The 21,190-nt window shown below is 35.5% G+C and overlaps 1 protein-coding gene across 6 annotated transcripts in view; it reads left to right on the top strand.

The window, feature by feature from the left end:
• COL5A2 (collagen type V alpha 2 chain) overlaps window positions 1–21,190 on the top strand; it is a 401,042-nt gene that overhangs the window by 101,616 nt on the left and 278,236 nt on the right. For 4 of the 6 annotated variants that reach the window (XM_070580408.1, XM_070580406.1, XM_070580405.1 and 1 more), the window contains one exon: window positions 19,910–19,983. The exons of the other annotated variants lie outside the window; for them this stretch is intronic. The gene's annotated coding sequence lies outside the window, so the exon portion shown is untranslated. The remainder of the gene's footprint in view (window positions 1–19,909; window positions 19,984–21,190) is intronic. 6 annotated transcript variants of the gene reach the window in all.

Here is a 21,190-nt window from a genome sequence, read left to right as displayed (position 1 = left end):
GGCTAAATTATATCCCGTTGTCTATCTACATATATATCTCACATCTTTATTTATTCATCCATTGATGGACACCATTTAGGTTGTTTCCATATTTGGCTATTGTGAATAATGCTGTAATGAACATGGGAGTGCACGTATCTCTTTGATATCCTGTGTGCATTTCCTTTGGAAATCTCTGCTTTTAGGCGTACTCTTCCTCTTTTTAAATATTGGCAACTAACTGAAAAAAAATCTAAAATGCTGTGAAGTCAAACTAAACATGAGTCTGGGCTGGGCCCAGTTTGCTGCATCTTTGCCAAGTCTGATCCACAGCAGAATTAAGGGAGGGATGGGTGTGGAAGCTGGGACAGGAACTGCCTTTTCAAAGAAAGTGTGCGTGAGGGAAATGCTGAGAGTAAAGGGGAGATGGAGGATTGGGCTACGGAGTAGAGCAGCAATGAGTCACTTAAGGAGTCAAGAGAGATCAGGCCTTCTTCTATTAACATGCCTATTAAATGAAGGAATAACTTTTATTGTGATAATACTAAAATATTTTATAATATTATACCTCTGTCATGTCCACATCTGTATAGTTATTGTCAGTAAAACAAACAAACAAGACCATATGTAGGTGAGGAAAACTGTTAAGAACCAGATGGTTTATTATTTGAGACCTTGAGGAGAAAAGAAAGAATGGGGGAGCTGGCTGGAGTAGAGAATAGGCCTTGAGAGTGAAGACAACTAATCTGGAAGTAGAGTGGAGTAGAGTTAGATGAATATGGGGAGAAAATGTACCTCCAGAGTGGTATTCAATACTTAGAACAGAAAGAGAGAACTGGGTTAGACAAAAGTGGAGATTAGCCAGGAATCAAGTCCTGGTGGGCTGGGAGGTGACTTGGCAGTGTTGGTCAAAGTAGAAGCCAAGGTGAGATACTGAACTGGGTGGCCAAGATCAGAGCCAGAACTATTGAAGACAGAGCCAGGGATCTGGAGGCAGTTTGGAAGGATATGCAAGGGGGGCTATGCCAAGAATATGTACCCCCTGGTTTGGGAGTTTTCAGATGGGAAAATTGCTGAGTTCATAATACATATTATGTAACACGGTAATTCTTCTTAGGCTATTCTTTAAGTCAATGTTGAATTAAGAGTTAAACAAATGTAAAATCTGGAATTCCGTTTAAAAAAATTAAAACATCCAAACATATCAGCTTTCCAACAAATGTTTTTTAAACAGATCTTTCTGCCAAGTTGCCTAAGAACAACAGTTGACAAGAACTGCACGTCTTCAAACACTGTCTACTGCAGAATAGAAACAGGAACCTCTGGGAATATCTGTGACTCATAAAATGTTGTAAGGAACTTTCCAAAGACGTTTTCTTGCTACGATGGAGAGTTCTAATCTCATATTGGCAGGCTCTGTTGGCAACAAGGTACATTGTTTACTTTGATTCCTTCTCAGCTGTCCTCCATGACCTTGGTTCATCAAGTTTTTGATATACTGGAGCTGAAAAGTTGCATAATATGACAAGATTGTAGCCCTCTCTGCTCTTCTATTCTCTTAAAATAGGTGAAAATCACGATCCCAATCTACGTTTCTTCCATATGTTTAATTGAGTTGTCTTAAGTAGTTTGGATTCCTCCCACAATTTTGAAAGCTTATAGAAGTGGTAATTGAAAACATATGTTCTCATTTAATTAAAAAAGAATGTCACAAAACACTTCATAATGCTGCCAGAAAGGGTTATTTTTAAGTGTGTGTGCACATACATGCACTGGGGTCATTTAATCTAGTTTAAATATTAGTGCTTGAATTTGGCAAAGTATAGACACAAATGCATATCTTACCAAAATAGTTATCAGTGTTAGAAATGGACCAAAATGTAGGCGAAAAAAGAAAAGATACCTAATCCTTTGCTCATAAATTCAACCTGAATCTAAATTCTTTGATATTTGATGGGGTCTGAATAATTTCTAAATTGACTTATTGTTTACAGATTTTTTTGATTTTTATTTGCTTTTTAAAACAGAGGTGTACTTTGCTTAACGTGTGAAAATCTTAAGTGTACAGTTCAACAGGTTTTAACTGTTGTACAAACCTGTGTAATCACCACCCAAATCAATATATAGAACATTTCCATCCCCTGGAAAGCTCCCCTCTGCCCTTTCTAGTCACAGTTCTACTGCCATTCTCTCCTAAACCCCAGAAACAGCATAACTTAGTTTTGCATGTTCATGGATTTCATGTAAAATGAATCATACAGTATGTACTCTTGGGGTTGGCTTTTTTGACCCAACATATTTTTTAAGATTCATCCATATTGTTGTATGTATCAGTTGTTCATTCTATTTAATTCTGAGTAGTATTCCATCGTGTGAATATACCACTATTTCTGTACTTACTTTCTTGATGATGGATGTTTGTGTTGTTTCCAGTTTTGGCTATTATAAATAAAGGTGCTGGAGGATTCTTGTGGAAGTCATTTTGTGGATATATGTGTTACATCTCATGGGTAAATACCTAGGAGTGAGATCCCTGCATCATAGGACTTTATAAGAAGTTGCCAAACAGTTTTCCAAAATGCTTGTACAATTGTATGGCCTTACCAGTGATGCACGGAGTTCCATTTGTTCTACATCCTTGCCATCATTTGGTGTTATTAGTCTTTTTGATTTTAACCAATGGAGTGAGATTGAAACATTATCACATTGTGGTTTTATTTGCATTTCTCTGATTACCAATGACATGGAGGAATTTTTTGTGTGTTTGTCGGCCATTTCTATATCTTCCTTTATGAAGTGTCTCTTCAATTCTTTTACCCAGTTTTTATTTTTACTTTTTTAGAAGTTCTCTTTATATTTTGTAAAAGTCCTTTGTCAGATCAATGTTTTCTGAACATTTTCTCCTAGTCTATATTTTGTCTATTCATTTCCTTAACGGTTTCTTTTTTAAATTGAGAAATAATTCACATACCATAAAACTCACCCTTTTAAAGTGAAAAATTCTGTGTTTTTTAGTATATTTACAACGTTGTACAACCATCAGCCCTGTGTAATTCTAGAACATTTTTATAACCACCCAAATAAACCCCATATCTATTAGCACTCATTTCCTATTTCCGCCTCCTTCTCTAGGCACTGGCAACTGCTGATATACTTTCTGTCTCTATGGATTTACCTATTCTGGACAGTTTATATGAATGGAATTACACACAGTTGCACAATCTAGTGCAAATCTGTGGACTACTGTATGTGGCTTTGTTCATTTTGCATGCTTTCTGGCTGAATAATATTTCGTTGTTTAGATATACCACATTTTCATTCATCAGTTGATGGACATTTGGATTGTTTCTATTTTTTGGCTATTATGAATAATACTGCTAGGAATATTCATGTACAAGTTTTTGTGTAAACATATGTTTTCAATTCTCTTGAGTATATTCTTGCTAAGGACTGGGTATGTTCCTCCAACATTCATATGTTGAAACCCTAATCCCCAATGTGATGGTATTTGGAGATGGTGGCGTCTGGGAAATGACTAAGTTCATCAGGCTGGAGCCCTCAGGATGGGATTCATGCCTTTGTAAGAAGAGACATGAGAGAGCTTGCTTCCTCTCTCTGCTCTTAGCTGTGTGAAGATATAGAAAGACAGTGGCAGTCTCCAAGCCAGGAAGTGGGTTCTCACCCAACAGTGGATCTGCTAGTGCCTTGATCTTGGACTTTTCAGTCGCCAGAACTGTGAGAAACAAATGTTGTTTACGCCACCCAGTCTGTGGTATTTTTGTTGTAGCAGCCTGAACTGACTAAGATAATTCCGAAGAATGGAATTACTGGGTCATATAGTAACTCTATGGTTAATTTTTTTTTTTTTTTTAAAGATTTTATTTTTTCCTTTTTCTCCCCAAAGCCCCCCGGTACATAGTTGTGTATTCTTCGTTGTGGGTTCCTCTAGTTGTGGCATGTGGGACGCTGCCTCAGCATGGTCTGATGAGTAGTGCCATGTCCGCGCCCAGGATTCGAACCGACGAAACACTGGGCCGCCTGCAGCGGAGCGCGCGAACTTAACCACTCGGCCACGGGGCCAGCCCCTCTATGGTTAATTTTTTGAGAAACTGCCACACTGATTTCCATACCATCTGCACCATTTTACATTCCCACCAACAATGTAGGAGGGTTCTAATTTCTCCACATCTTTGCCGGCAATTATTATTGCCTGTTGTTTTATTTTAAATTATAGTTATCCACTGTGTTTTGATTTTCATTTTGCTAATGACTAATGAGCATCTTTTCATGTGCTTATTGGCCATTTGTATATATTCTTTGGAGGAAAATTAGATCATTTGTCTGGTAAAATTTTTTTTATTGTTGAGTTATGAGTTTTTACTATATGGATGCTAGTCTCTTGTTAGATATATGGTTTGAGAATGTTTTCTCCCATTCTGTGGCTTGTATTTTGACTTTCTTGATAGTGTCCTTTGAAGCACAGAAGTTTTAGTTTTGATGAAGTCCAATTTGTCTATTTTTTTCTTTGGTTGCTTGTATTTTAGGTGCTAAAACAAAGAAATCATTGCCTAATCCAAATCCACATCTCTTTTCTTCTAAGTGTTTCATGGTTTTAGTTCTTAAATTTATGTCTTTGATACATTTTGAGTTATTTTTTGGTGTATAGTGTGAGGCACAGTTCCAATTTTGTTCTTTTGCATGTGGCTATCCAGTAGTCCCAGCACCATTTGCTGAACAGATTATTCTTTACTCATTGAATTGTCTTGGCTCTTGTCAAAAATCAATTGTTTGTAAATATGAGTTTATTTCTCAACTTCAATTTTATTCCGTTGATATGTATGTCTATCCTTATGCCAATACCACACAGTCTTAATTGCTGTGGCTATGTATTAATGGCTTCTTCTGATAGACATTTTTAATGCGGTGATTTTTTTAGAATTTCTGATGATTATGATGAAAGTAGGATAAAATTTTCATTTTTCCTTCTCTTTTATGGCTAGTGTGGTTTGTCCAAGTAATATTTGTCTACCCCAATATCACGAAGATACTAATTTTTTCTTCTAGAAGTTTTATGCTTCTAGCTTTTACAGTTAGATCAATTATCAATAATGAGTTAATTTTTTACATATAGTATGAAGTAAATGTTGACTTTTATGTGTTTATTTTCCATATGGGTATCCCGTTGTTGTAGCACAATTTACTGAGTAGACTATAATTTCATCCATTAAGTTATCTTGATACCTTTTTGGAAAACCAATTGACCATATATGTGTGGTCTATTTCTGAACTCTTTACTCTATTCCATTGATAGATATGTCTATCTTTCTGTCAAAATCACATAATAGTTGTAGCCTTGAAATCAGGTAATGCAAACTCCTCACACTTTTTTCTTCTCTTTTAACCTTGCTTTGACTATTCTAGCTCATTTGTCTTTCCATATAAATTTTAGAAATTGCATGTAATTTCTGTATAAAAACACCTTCTGAGATTTAACTGGGATTACACTAAACCTATCTATTAATTTGAGGAGAAAGGAGATCTTAAAAATTTTGGTCCCTCAATTTTGTGAACATGGTATATCTTTACATTTATTTAGGTCTTCTTTAATTACTTTCAGCAATAGTTTTTATTTTTTAGTGTAAAGATATTGTATTCTTTTGTTAGATATCATTTTAGGCATGTGATAGTTTTTGATGCTATTGTCAATGGTATTGTTTTTTAAATCATACTTTGTAATTGTCTGTTAGTAATATGTAAGCATGATTAATTTTTGTATGTTGATCTTGTAGGCTGACACCTTGCTACTTCACCTATTAGTTCTGATAGATTTTTGGTAAGTCCCTAGAGTTTTCTTCACATACCATAATGTTATCTGAAAATATTAGTGATTTTACTTTCTTTCCAATATTTTGGGTATTTTGTCTTCTTGCTTTTTTGCACTATTTAGTACTTTCAGTACTGTGCTGTAAAGAAATGGTGAGACTAGGTATTTTTACCCTTATTCTCAATCTTAGGATGATAGTTTTCAGTGTTTTATTATTATGTAGGATGGTAGTTTTTTCATAAATGTCTTTTAGTAGACTTGGGGAATTCCTATCTTCTACTAATTTGCTAAGAATTTTAAATCATGAGTTAAGTGGGTGTTGAATATTGTTAATTTTTTTTAACTATTGAGGTGAGTGCATTATTTCTTCATTTTTCTGGTGAATTATATTAAGTTTTGAATGTTAAACCATTTTTGCATTCCTTTGATAAACCCAACTTGTTCATGGTGAATTATTCATTTTAAATATTGCTGGATTTGATTTGCTAAAATTTCGTTGAGGTTTTTAGCACCATGTTCATGTTCATTTTCTTTTCTTGCAGCAACTTTGTTTGGTAGATTTGGCATAAGGAATGTGTTGGCTTAATAAAATTAATTCAAGGTGTTTTGTCCTCTTCTGTTTTCCAAAACAGTTTGTATCAGATTGGTATTACTTCTTCCTTTAATGTTTGATAGAATCCACCAGAGAAACCTTCAGGACCTTGAGTGTTTTTTGTTGTTGTTGTCATTTGTTTGTTTTTGTGGAAAAGTTTTTCTTTACAAATTTCATTTCTTTATTAGAAGTATGGTGTGTTACTTTCTAGGATTGCTATAGCAAAGTATTACAGATTGGGTACCTAAACAACAGAAATTTATATTCTCACAATTCTGAAGCCTAGAAATCTAAGATCAAGGTATTAGCAAGCTTGGTTTCTTCTGAGGCCTTTCTCCTTGGCTTGTAGATGGCCGTCTTTTCCTTGTGTCTTCACATGGTCTTCCCTCTGTGTATATTCATGTCCAAACTTCTTCTTCTTTAGAAGGACACCAATTGGATTAGGGCCCACCCTACTGATCTCATTTTAACTTAATTACCTCTTTATAGACCCTAACTCTGAATACAGTCATGTTCTGAGGTACTGGGGGTTAGGACTTCAACATAGAATTTTTGGGGTGCACAATTCAGCTCACAAGATGTGGCTACTCAGATTTTGTTTTTGTGTGCGTGTCAGTTTTAAATTGTGTTTTTCAGGGACTTTGTCCTTATTATTTCAGATGTCAAATTTATTGGCATAAACTTGTTCATAAGACATCAAATTTATTGGCATAAAGTTGTACATAAAATTAAAAATTCTATCCTTTTAATATCATCAGGGCCTGAGGTCATATCCCTCCTTCGTTTGTGATGTTAGTATTTCTTATATATTATATATATATTATTCTTTCTTTTTTATCTTCATTGGTCCTACTATAAATTTAGCTATTTTATTAATCTTCTTAAAAGGCCTGTTGTTGGGCTCTGTTGATTTTCTCTATTGTTTGTGTGTTTTCTGCTTCATTGATTTTTACTTATCTCTTTAAAATTTCATTTTTTCTACATTATTTGCTTCTAATTTATTCTTTTTTGAATTTCTAAAAGAGTAAGATAGATCATTGATTTGCAGCCTTCTTTTTTCCCTAATATACTCATTTAATACAATAAATTTCCCTTTAAGGTACGCTTTAGGTGAAACACTGATGTATTGTATTTTCATTATTTTATCCAAAATATTTTCAATGTTCCTTTTGATTTCTTCTTTGATCCATGAATTATTGAGAGGGGTTGCTTAGTCTCCAAATATTTGAGTACTTTTTTAGATAACTTCTTGATTTTTAATTTACTAGTGTTGTCATAAAAAATGCAACTGTGTGGTTTCAATCTTTTGAAACATGTGGAGACTTGTTTTGTGTCCCAGAGTATGATCTATTGTGGGGAATGTTCCATGTACCCTTGAAAGAGTGTATATCCAGCAGTTATTGTTATAGTGTTCTATTAATACCAATTAGGTCAAGTTGGTTGATAGCACTCAAGTTGTCTATATCCTAAAGGATCTGTTTTTGACTACTTTTACCATCAATTTCTGACAAAAGAGTGTTAAAATCCCCAATTATTTTTCTGATTTTTTCTGTTTCTCCATTTAGCTCTGCCAGTCTCTGCTTCCTATGGCTCAATTATTAGGTACATACCTTATCAGTATTGCTACATTTTCTTGATGCGTTGACACATTATCATTATGACATATTTATCTCTGGTCATGAAGTCTACTTTGTCGGGTATATATTAACACAACCTCACCAACTTTATTATTTTCACTCTTTGTAAAAATTAGTATACATATTTTCTATAATTTTATTCTTAACATGAGTCTTTTTATTTAAAGTGTATTTCTTGTAAATAGCATATGGTTTGGTCTTGCTTTTTTATGCACTGACATTATCTAATTTGTAAGATATTAAATCCATTTATATTTAATATACTTTTTGATGTAGTTGATTTTAGGACTGTCTTCTTTTGTGTTAAATTTCCTTTTATGCCTTTTTTTGGTTATTCAAGTATTTTTTAGTGTCAAATTTTTTCTCTGCTATTGATGTCTTAGTTATACCTCTTTGAATTATATTTTAGTGGTTATTTTACTGATTGCAATGTGCCTTCTTAATTTATCATGGTCTACCTCAAAATAAAATAGTATTATCCTATTTTATGAGCAATGTAAAAACTTTACAGTGTGAATTCTGTAACATCCATCTTTTGTGTGTCATTTATTTTACTTCTGTATATTATATTCCTTACTCTACATTGTTATTATTTATACTTTAAACAATCAATAATTTAAAAAATAAATTTAAGAGTATTTATAAAAAATAACAAAAGTATTTATGCATATACTTATCTTTTCTGATGCTCTTTATTCTTTTTCGTAGATTTGGGCTTCCATCTTGTATCATTTTCTTTCAGCCTGCTACATCTCCTTTGGCGTATCTTATAGTGAAGGTTTGTTGTACATGAATTTCCCAGTCTTTGTCTATCTGAAAATCTGTTTATTTTCCAAGGATATTATTTGTTTGGTATAGAATTTTAGGTTGAGAGCTTTTCTTTTCCTTCATAACTTTAAAGATGTCATTCTCTTATCTTCTGGCCTCCATTGCGTCTGATGAGAGTTAAGCTGTCAATTTTTTTTTTGGTTCCTATGATAGAAATGTGACATTTTTTCCTATCTGACTGTTTTTTAAAATGATTTTTTTCTAAATTTTTGGTTTTTACCTGTTTGACTATGATGTACCTACATGTAGTCCTCTTTGTGTTCAGTCTACATTGGGTTTGATGTCCTTCTTAGATTCATGGCTTGATATCTGTATTAGTCAGGATTCTCTAGAGAAACAAAACCAATAGGAGATGTGTGTATATATAAATGGATGTTACAGAATTCACATTTTAAGGTTATATATATGTATCTCCACGTTGGGCAGAGCAACCTATTTTACTGAGTCCACTGACTCAAATGCTAATTTCATCTGGAAACATCCTCATAGACACACCCAGAAATAATATTTAGCCAGATATCTGGGCACCTTGTGACTCAGTCAAGTTGACACATAAAAGTAATCATCACAATGTCTTTCTCATATTTTGGAAAATTCGTAGCCAGAATCATTTAAAATAATTATTTCCCATTTTCTCTCTCCTCTCCTTCTGGGACTTCAAAGTACACGTATTGTATGGTGTGTGCTATCATCCCATAATATTTTGGTTGCTCTGTTCAGGTTGTAAAAATTCTTTTTCTCTTTTTGCTTTAATTTGGTTAATTTCTCCTGTCTTTAAGTTCACTGATCCTTTCCCCTGTCATATCCAATATGCTGGTCATCAAATGACTTCTTCATTTCTAATTCTGTATTTTTCATTTCTATAGTTTCCATTTGGTTCTTTTAGAGTTTCTACATTTTTGCTCAAGTTCCCTATATTTTCACATAAATTGGCCCCTCGATCCCTTAATATATTTATTATATTTTTAAAAATCTTTGTCTACTATTTCTGACATCTGTGTCTTCTGAGGGTCAGTTTCTATTGACTATTTTCTTTTTGATTCTTGATCACGTATTCCTTCATTTATGCATGTCTCAAAATTTTTGATCATATGCCAGACCTTGTGTCAGAGTGGTTGGAATTGGAGTAGATAACATTTTCCTTAAGAAACTGGCACACTGTCTCTATCAAGCTGTAAGGAGGAAGACCTGAGTCAGTGTAGTCTGTGACTGACATGGGCCTTTGCTTCTTTGCAGCTTTTGTAGTTAAGTTCCCTGCTGGCTTCACATGTTTTGAAGGCAAGAGCAGGAAGGTCTCTTCAGTAAGCCTTGGGGTCTGAGCATTGGTGAAACTCTGGAGATCACTCTATGCTTTTTACCTTAGTGGTCAGCTTTCTCAGCAGTAAGAGATCTCTACTTCTAGGCCCACTGCCTACATTTTGGATTGCTTAGGAATTTTTTTGGTCTCCAGCCCTGCCTCCAACTTTCCACACCTCAGCAGATCACACCATCCTGCTCCGGCCTTCTGAGTTTTGCAGCTTTGCATTTGTCCATCTTAGAGAAATTTCTCTCCGTTTTCCTGCCCTGGCCCCAGCCTTTAGTGGGCTGCTGCCATTGCACTACCTTATGCAACTTAGGAGGGAGCTACATCAGTTTTCTTTCCTTGTCTTTAGCCTTTGCTCTTCTGCCTTACAATCAGTAAAGGCCCAATGTGCCTCAGGAGGATTTTTCTCAGCTCTCTTCCTTCTTTTGGAGTGGTGAAACAGCCTTGCACTGGTCAAAGCCCTGGCATGTCAGGAGAATTTCTTTCTGACCTCCTGTCTTGCCCCCAGCATTTGCTGCACTACTGACATGGACTCTCAGTGAAGGCTGCATGGGAAGACAGTGATGTGTGGCTTGACTTGCTCTTTTACTGGAGCACATTGGGATTCTAGTCTGTATGTCAGCTCACTCAGGGCTGTTAAAAGTGCGGTAAAATTTTAGTTTGTTTTTCCTTATCCCTATCAATTATGAATTTCTTCTTTCTCCTGCTATGCTTGCATGGATGAAAGCAGCCATGGGTTTCTTCTCTCTTAGGAAGGGTTTGCCCTTTCTAGAGTTTAGTTCATTTAGGTTTGTTTATTTTGCTCTCTCAGCTCTCATGAGCTGAAAAAAAAAAGCACCTTATTGTTTTGTAGCTTTTCTGTTTTTGTTTTTGTTAGGATGAGAGCAACATCTTCTGACTTTCCACATCCTAACTGCAAGTGGAAGTCCCATTATTTATAGATTTAGAATTTTTTGTTTCAAAGCACATTTTATTTCTTTTTAAGCCATACTTGAAAGGTGAAGCAAATCAATACAGCAATGGAAAATACATTTTACACTGTTTGAAACTAAGACTTCGAGTACTCTTTGATCTTCCCAAAGTTAATTAATGAAGTGTAACTATCACTTTTCTATGAGGCAGAAGTTGTATTAAGTCATCAATTACTTCCTGTTGTTCAAAATTTGGGTACTTTATCACATACTAATCAAAGTTGAATTCTTGGGAAGTGCACAAATAATGGGACTACATCCCAAATTTTCTAATGTTAATATATGTAAAACACATTTCTTTGGGATGCAGTAAGTTCTTTTGTTCACAAATACTGCCTGTCTTTATGGATATTTCCCTATCCCCCATAATACCAGGCTTGGCCACAACTCATAGGCATAGGTTTTAAGTGCTGGTTCATGGTTCACCATGCTTTCTTGTGTCTCTGTGCCGTCAAGACCAGCAATTTGGCATTGGTATTACTGCCTAAGACCCTGTTGACTTGTGTTATAGAGATGAGGTAAGCAAGACCCTGTTCTTAAAAATCTCTTCTACATGTTTAAGGTGTCCCGGAAGCTGCTGCTTTCTGTACTGGCCTCTGTGAAAGGTTTGGGGCAGTGACGGCAATTTTGTGGGAATGGGAGGTACCTGGGTCAATTCCCACACAGAGATAATAGTACTAACTGGGATCTTCAAAAGGGCAGACTTTCTCATGACCCTAGGTTTCAAGAGGCCTGCAAGGCCTCCACCTGCATGCTGGATTGCCAGGGCCTGAGGGAGGCACTGCCTCCTGGAACCTCAATATAGAGCTCTAATGGTGTTTAGCTCTCTGGGAATCAAACCTGCATCTACTTGCTGCCAATATAACATGTCTATTTTTTCAACTTTTGGACATGTAACTTTTGAGTACAGTTTCAAAAATACATTATGTATACAAGTAATAGGTTTGGTTTAGTTAACTCATTTAGTAAGTAGTAATATTATTAGATATTAGTAGTAATATTATTTAGATTTTGAACAGTCGGTGAATGTAAATTTCTTGGCGTAGAAACTAAAACCTGCTAAACACTCAGTAAGTGTTCATTGTTTTTTTGTGGGAATCTGGTAAGAACCACAGAAGCCAGTTTTGCTGGATAAAGCACGGGAAAACTTAGTTAAAAGCATTGTTTGTGCAGTAGGGGCAGAACGAGGTTGGCTCTTCATGTGAACCTTGTAGGAATTTCTGTGTCTGCACGTGCAACCTGAGTATCTCGGAGGATAACTATGCCATTAAATTCCGAAATTCTGCATCAAGTCAGAAGTATTATAAATGGAGTAAAATGTATAATGGCTTGGAAAAGAACAACCCATTTCTTACTGTGAAAATTTGAAGCCCTAAATTGATTCAGCATGAGCTTCATCTTGAAAATAAGCACTGAACATTCCAGTTATGTCAGATCAAGATGTGGATCTGAACTGTAAATTTCACAGTCTATAACTCAGCATTATTTTAAACTTCCACCTGAAAAAAATTGACCATGATTAGTCATATAGTTATTTGTATCCTGAGTAATTTCTTACATGTGGGCGGCCATCAGTAAATTTTACCTTAATATGTGGAAATGTAGTTCAAATATCTTTCAAGAATTTTATTTGATCCTTCATCAGGTTTGTTATTTCATTTAAGAGAATGTGCCAGAAGGAAGAACTGACGGGAGAATGTTTATTTGGCTTTTACTTAGGTGATGAGGAAATGTGTATTTTAATATATATCCACTAGGCTCTTTAAAAATCTCATTATTTTTAGAACCAAATAAAGTTCACACATTAAAAACTTAAGAAAGCCCTTACAATTTTCCTTAAATGGGAAGAGTCAGAATCTGGTGGCGTATGAAGGCTGGGTAGTGTTTAACCTGGGTTTTTTTTTTTAAGGCGTGGGCTTACGTTTTGCTCTTGATAAGGGGCAATCTGAATAGCTAAACTGTTATTAATTAAACATTAATTAAAGCACTATATTGATTTTTATATTATTTGCTTTTATATCCAGATAATATAGAATTTTCATTTATTTCTGTAGGTGTGCAATTCTTTAGGAATTATGTACAGATAACATTTCAACAATACTAGAATTCTGATTTTTCATAATAAAACTGTTGTTGATAATATATTATGACACTATGCATGACAGGTTATCCATACAATCTTTGGTTATTATTTAAAAGACGCTAATTTGTTACTTAGTGATCTCAGACATCTGAAATACCATCCCCTGTTTGTTTCATTATCATGAAGTCGCCTCTTCATTTAGATACAGACATTATATCAAGCATAACAGCATCACTAGGCCATTTTCATTTAGTTCTATAAGTATGAATAATGAAACAAAGCTCATTTACTTAATTAATAACCAAATCAACATCTTTGAGAATAGTGTCAAATAAGTCATTCAGAATAGGTCCTGGGCTTGCACATGTGCAGTAGGAGCTCTCTCAGTTTGACAGACCCACACGATGGAAGTCTGGGAGCACTGGCCTTTCCTTCCCTGGGATCCTGAGGTTATTCTGTCATCAACTTTGCCTTTACTCTGAGTTATCAATCATACTGTTCACCAGTATGGAGATTTTTCTTACCCGGCCTCTTTTCCACCATTTCTTTCTTTGTCTCCCTCAGAAAGTTCATACTCATTTCTTTATCTTTCAGTTCCATCTTGGACAATTGATTTCTCACATATCTCTTTAACTATACATCTCTCAGTCTTTTTCTAATTCTCCCTCAGTAACTTAAGGAGCATTTTCATCCTTTCTTCCATCCATCCTTTTGTGTTGGGGGCCCCCTTCTCTCTAAGTTTGTCCTTTTCTCCTTTTCTTCTGTATTTTCTTCTTCCTTTTCTCCCATTGCTTTTCCTTCCCCCCTCCTCATCTTTTTCCTTCTTCTTGCTGAACTATTTTGTGAACTAAATATGTTCGTGTAAACATGGCGCAAAAATGAAATAGTGTTAGTAGTACACTAGTATAGAGGAAAGAGAGCATAAGTCTTGAAGTGAAATCAGCATAACTTAACCCCCCTATAGTCAGATATGAAAAGACTGGTAAGAATACCTGAAAGAAAGTGAATATAATTCAGTTATCTGGCTAGTAAGATCATAGCCTACTGTATCCTTTCATTTTGATTTTTATGAATGTGTTATATTGTTTGGGATGGAGAGGTGGTACAAATCACCATCTTGTCCAACGAACTTAACAGTATCTTTTGGAATCTTTTTCAAATTCGCTTTCTAAATCTTTGCCTCTGAAGTTGCTTTTTCCCCAGTCAGCCTACAAATTAAACTTTTAAAATAGATTATTAATTGATTGCTTTTGCATGATCATCATTACGAAAAGCTAGTTTTGTTCAACATTTCATTGAAAATATATGGTATTTCAATTGCACAATAGATTAAATATGTTTTAGTGATCTGATGTGCAATAGTCAACACCATTTCTAACAGTATTTCTATGGTAAATACATTTTGACTTACAAACAAAACTTTGTAGGAACACTCCAAAATTTTATAAGTTGGGAACTCTTTGAATTATATTCTTTTGGAACATTAAAATGTTACAGTGAGAGTAGAAGTACATTTTTTTCTCTTTTAATGTTTCACTGGGAGAAACTTGAAACTCTCAAATATATGGAAACAAATAAGAATAAAAGATTTAGGAAAAATCACTACAGAATACACACACATATACATATGAATGCTTAAATGCTAACGTGGAAAATGTGAAAGAAGGGGTGTGTGTGTGTGTGTGTGTGTGTGTGTGTGTTTGTGTGTATGTGTGTGTGTGTTGAGAATTGTTTATGGCTGTGCTTTTCCAACATTTCTACTGAAGGACCACTAAAGACAGAGGAGAAGAAACACAGAAGGTTGGGAGTAAGGGAGGAATGACTAGGAGCAGACTCCTTCAACATGTCATGTTTTATTTAAAAAATTTGTTCACATTTTCATTTTATTTCATGCCATATCCATATTTGTTTTAATATAAAAACAATAACAGGTAAAGTTATTTTATTCTCAAACCTTATTAAAATGGACACCTCAAAGAGCTATGTCATGTCTTGCCTTGCTTTTGAGTATCTCTTGGCACAGTACATCGTATCTTGGGGATTTACATACCTTTGTTTGAGAAGCACAGACGTATAATGATAATAAATGAATCATAGTCAGGTGCAGCTTGTGCACTTGGAGGCAGCTGTTTAGATTCTGGCAGAGGTTTGTTTGCAGGTGGCTGGAGCAGCTGTGTCAAAATTCCAGCTTACTCAAAGGGGCGTACCAACAGGCACTCCTGAGGCTCGCTCCATCTTTGGCTTCTCTTCTATCTCATCCCCTAGGGTTGGGGAAGGAGAGAGACTGATGATATTTGTTTCAAAAATTAATTAAAAATAAAAGTTTAATGATTTGATTTTTCAATGCTTCAAAATGACACCATGTCAAATAGCTTTGTCAAAATATCATGTACCTGTCAGGTACTGTTATTTGGGGAAGTTCGTGGAGAATGAAAACCTTTAGAAAAAAACAGACCGTGATGTAGAATAAGTTGAAAGGGCTTCTTGTTGATGCTATTTGATAAACTCATGGCAATTAATTAACTCATGTCTTTTTGAAAAATTGAGTTAAATAACTATAAGAGGAAGGTGTGTAGAGGGAATCAGCTAATTCAAGGCTGGCATAGAAATCAAAGGCCAGAGTGAAGTGAGAGAAGAGGAGAATTTAGTGAAATGGGCGGTGGAGACAGGTGGAACTCCCTAAATTCCTTGGCTGGTGTGTAAGTAGTTATATAGGTGGACCCTGCTGGTGAGGAAAACTTAATTGGTACCTTTATCCCCCCTTAGTTTGCTAGGGCTGCTGTAACAAAGTAACACAAACCGGGGGGCTTAAACAAGAGAAACTTGTTGTCTCACAGCTCTGGAGGCTGGAAGTCGGAGATCAAGGTGTTGGCAGGATTGGTTCCTTCTGAGGGCTATGAGGAGAGGATCTGTTCTCTCTGTCTTATAGATGATCGTCTTTATGTTCACCTGGAATTCTTCCTGTATGATTACCTCTGTGACCAAATTTCCCCTTTCTATAAGGACACCAGCCACATTGGATTAGAGGCTGTCCTGATGACCTCACTATAACTTAATTACCTTTGTAAAGACCCTATCTTCAAATAAGGTCACATTCTGAGATCCTGGGTCTTAGGACTTCAGGATGCAAATTTTGGGAGGACACAGTACAACCTATAATACATCTCCTTATGCTTTAGCTAAATTTCATGTTAGCTCACATGTATTCTCCTCTCAGACACTCAGATAAATTGAAATATTAATGCAGTTGGAATTCAGCTTTGGCTGGGACCACTCATATCAGTGGTTGCAGACACAGGTGCACTACCCTGGGTCAGATACAGGGTCCAGAAAGAGAAACAACATAATAATATCTCAGCTCTGTGTCTTGTGTATCTCTCTAGAGATTCAGGAGCTCTGAGGGTAGTAATAAACAGAAAACATTTTCAGGGACAAGTGAGTGCTTATGTTTTTATTTCATTAGAATTTCAGTCACATTTACTGCTCCTTTATCTTGGTCGATCTAATAATCTTGGATACCAGCTAATCAATTTTACAACTCTTAAGTTTCAGTTGGAGTCATTTTGAATGTTGCTGCTTTAGTCATCTGCAAATAAATTATATCTATAATGTAATATGACTGCATCTGCACTTAAAACATAGAAATGATGGTTCTTATTACCTGAAAGTCCTCACTCCATCAATGTGACTAAAAATGGATTCTTGGCTTGGTAAGTAATAAAACTGGCAGATTAAACGGTTTAGAAAATTTGATAAGATAAATTATTCATAAATTTCATATAATCTTTTAAGTCAAGAATATTATTAAAAGTCATTGCTGGTCATTAAGAATGTGGATTCTTGAACTAGACAGTCTTGGTTCAAATCTCAGGACCAAACAGTACATGAAAAATGTTTATAATATGACCTGGCATATGGGAAGCACTATGGATATCTTAGCTCTTTTTGCTGACAGAGAAGAAAATATCTTAAAAAACAATAGTATGAAATAACACCAAAAGCAAATGAGTATTTCTTACAATTTACATAGAGGAAATAATGCTAGAGTAATTCAAGTCACTTGGAAATCTCATTTCTAATAACATTCTAGATAAGAAAATTGATGTTTGAAGCTTTATCAATAGGTATACATTATCTGTAAAATGATGTTAATAACTTGGACTCTATGGCATTTTGATCACTGGAAAACACCATGCTAATTACCTATCATTCCATAGAAATGACTTCACAAGTGTGTGGTTTTAAAAAAAAATAATATACCTTGTCTTTATATCAAGAGTAATAGAAATAAAATTATAAATAACCTCTCTATATTTCTGGAAAACCACTTGGTGACATTATCTATTATTGATATTCTTTGGATAAACACTTGATATATTCCTCTTTAAAAAAATAATTTACTAATAGGAAATAATTCTTTTGCATGACAAACTTCTTTGCTTCTTTTTATAAGAAAACCAGAGCAATTAAGCCTATCATTTCTGTCTTTGTGTCTTGTAAGGCAGAGAGATTGCCGTGTTCAAAGAACCACTTTCTTTTCTTTCTAGTCACAGAGAAGTACTACTTTTCCCAGTCACCTTGCATCTATCTGGGGCCATGTGACTAGTTCTGGTCAACAGAATATGAATGGATGTATGCCAATTCTAAGCTTGGCCTCTAAAACCTCTTGCAAGTTTCCAAATGCTTTCTCTATGCTTGTGAGCTGGCTAAATGCAGAGGATCTGGCAGGCAGATCCTTTCTAAAGAAGGGTCTGGAAGATGGTCACATCCCAAGGTGAAAGGAACTGTGATCATTAAGTCACTACCTGAGGGAGAGCTGCCCAAGAGAGTCACCCAACCAGGAACAGACAGGATTTTGCGCGACAAAACGCCACTACCACCACCACCAAAAATAGCCCCCTTGTCCTGAGCCTGAGAGAGATATGTATTTATTTTGGTTGTTTGTTGTAGCACCTGGCATTATTAACCCTGATTGATACACCCTGGCAGCCAGGGGGTTAAAATTATGCAATGATAGGAATTTATTAGTTTAGTTTGTGTTTGTTTGTTTTGTATACTGAATTTCTCATTTCTGACGATTGATTTTTAATTTTCATTGTCCTTATTATAATGTGCCCTCTAACTAAGCTTCCTCAAATTTCTAAGTATATATGTGTAATTTGTAAGCAGGTAGAATAGTAACTGATAGCAAGTGAGTTAAAAATCTCACCATATCTCAACTCTGTCTAATGCAATGCAATGAATCAAAGTAGAAAATTGCTTCATAATATTTAGTGTCCCAACATTACAATTTGAATGTAAAAAGAAGAAAAATAAGGAAAAATCAATTTAAAACAGATGATTTCTATAAAAACAATTCGAATGCATTATATATGTGGAACTTCTTTTGGGGGCTATCACAAGAGAAAGAATACTTTTTTTTTTGTCTCTGGAGATTGAATTTGCATTAAGAAAGCATGTTTTACATGTTTAAAAAATGTCTCAATAAACAATTCTTTTTCGTTAGTTTGTATGTATTTTCTTTGAGGTAAACACATCTATAAAAAGTACATATATTAGGAAATTTTCTTATTGGGCCATTCCATATTTTGATGAAATAGGTGAGTGATGCTGACTTATGATTGAGGAGGGATTGTATATATTCCATTTTACACTTTGAGTGTTTAAGACTATGTACACTCAGTCACTCAAATCCTTGTCACACCAACAACAAATAAACTTGCACTAAAAGCAAGAGATAAACTTGTGTGCTTTGAACTCCTGTCACTTTTGAAGAAAGAAGGAATTATTCTAGACATTTGTAGTGCTTTCATATCTCTCTCTTGAAGCACAGTGTTAAATTATGGTATTATTATTTTAGGAAAAAATGACAACTGAATTAAGCACAGTGAGTTCCCAGGTAATAAAAACAAACTAGCATTAATAACTGAATCTGTGTCATTTCCCATTGTAAAGACCATTCCTTTTTGAGGAAACTATGAACCAGAATTCTCTAATTGTCACACCTGTTAGTTTATTGTTAGAAATGTGAAAATGGTCTTCGATGGCAATCCTAAAAATGCTCATGATGGGAACACATTTATCACAGCTTGGGTTATCTGGAAACAGATTCTGAGATGGAGTTTGGAGTGTAGGGTATTTTTCTGGGATGAACACCAGTGGAAAGAATGGAGAGGAAACAAGACTGGATAGATGGAGAAGTCAAACTGTGAAGTAGATCCAACAAATCTCTCATCAACAACACAGGGAGAGCTCTGGAGTGTATATGGGCTGTTGGAATTGCTCCACAGTGGGCCAAAATGGCTGAGGCTTTGTAGCCCACAACAATCCGTGGACCATCTTGGGAAAGGCATGCCAAGTCCCTCAGTGAGTCACTGAGAGTGATGGTAAGTGGGAGCACTCCTGCTTCCACTCCTTGATTCCTGACCCCCTATATTCTTCCCATTGGAGACAGACAAAGGTACATATTACATACTACATTATTAAGGTCTTTGATTCATTGTGTGTACTGTGTGTTGGAGAATGGCACCCCATTCTCAAAGAGTATTGCCTCTGAGCTGGTACTTCAACTCTGTCTACGGTAGGCCATTTTAATACTCTGTTAGGCTGGCAGCTTCTGAATGTTGTGATATGTGATATTGTCAGTGGATACCTTGGTCATGGGCTCCTTTCCACACCTCTTTTGCTATTAGGTGAATCCACTGGTCTGATGCAGCGTTATGAGGAATCCCATGCTGGTGGCTCAAACACTTCTTACTGGAAAGAGGTACTGGCTGAGGCCCTGAAGGGAGGTAGGGCAAACCTATACCCAGAATATCTGACTAATTTGGCTTGTTGGTCTCCTTAAGGAATAGTGTCATATTGGGAGCTCAGTGTTGATTTCTGCTGCTGGCAGACTGGCCATCTGCTGGCAGCAGTAGGTAAAGAAACCTTGGTAAGTAGGTAAAGAAGCTGGTGCTGTTGGGCCCATGCATAGCGTCTTTCTTTCCCTCTACAGACACTCCATTCGTGTGCCCATTTTCTAGCACTGGGGTGGCAGATGCCTGAGGTTGGCTGATATCAAATGGCTGACAGTTATTTTATTTCTTGCATCAATCTGAAATATTATTCTTTATGCTTCTAGTTTTTATTTAGGATTCTGATATTAAAAATTGCTGTATTAGTTTTTGTTAGCATTTTCCTGATCTTTTTTTTCCATTTTCTTTGTTTCAAACTTTATATTTTTGCCTGCTTTCAGGTGAGTCTCTCATAAACAGACACTTCTCAGTCCCCATTTTACTTGATTTATCAAATTATTTGACAAAGTTCGTAACTGTCAGTGAAATACTTTAGTTATCTACCAGAAGCTTGGGAGCATTTCTATTAAATTTTAGGAAAAGCTAATGATGACTGGTATCACCATTACTAATAAATATTGTAGTGCTGATCTGTGCCAAGATAACAAGGTAAAGAGATAGGAGTTAAGAATGTCAGGGAAGGGGCCGGCCCTTGGCTGAGTGGTTAAATTCGCACGCTCTGCTTTGGCGGCCCCGGATTTCGCTGGTTCGGATCCTGGGCACGGACATGGCACTGCTTGTCAGGCCATGTTAAGGTGGCGTCCCACATGTCACAACTATAAGGACCCACAACTACAATATACAACTATGTACTGGAGGGATTTGGGGAGAAAAAGCAGGAAAAAAAAAAAAGAATATCAGGAAAAGAGAAACAAAGCTCTTATTGTTTACGGGTAATATTTTTGTTTACCTGTAAAGTCCAAGAGAATTGATTATAAAATGATTCGAACTTACAAAAGAAATGAACAAGGTAACTATTTTACACACCAGCAAAACCTAATATAGAAATTTAATAGAAAATAATCTCATAGTTACAAATACATACATAAAAGCTTTAAAATAAAGCAAATATATTTTTAACTTTGAGATAGGGAAGAACTTCATAGGACCTACAATATAAAACCATGGTACTGCCAG

This window comes from Equus przewalskii, chromosome 17 (genome assembly GCF_037783145.1).
Source record: "Equus przewalskii isolate Varuska chromosome 17, EquPr2, whole genome shotgun sequence".
Taxonomy (NCBI): Eukaryota; Metazoa; Chordata; class Mammalia; order Perissodactyla; family Equidae; genus Equus; species Equus przewalskii.
Note: the sequence above shows the minus strand (reverse complement) of the source record. Positions and strands in the feature narration are given on the sequence as shown.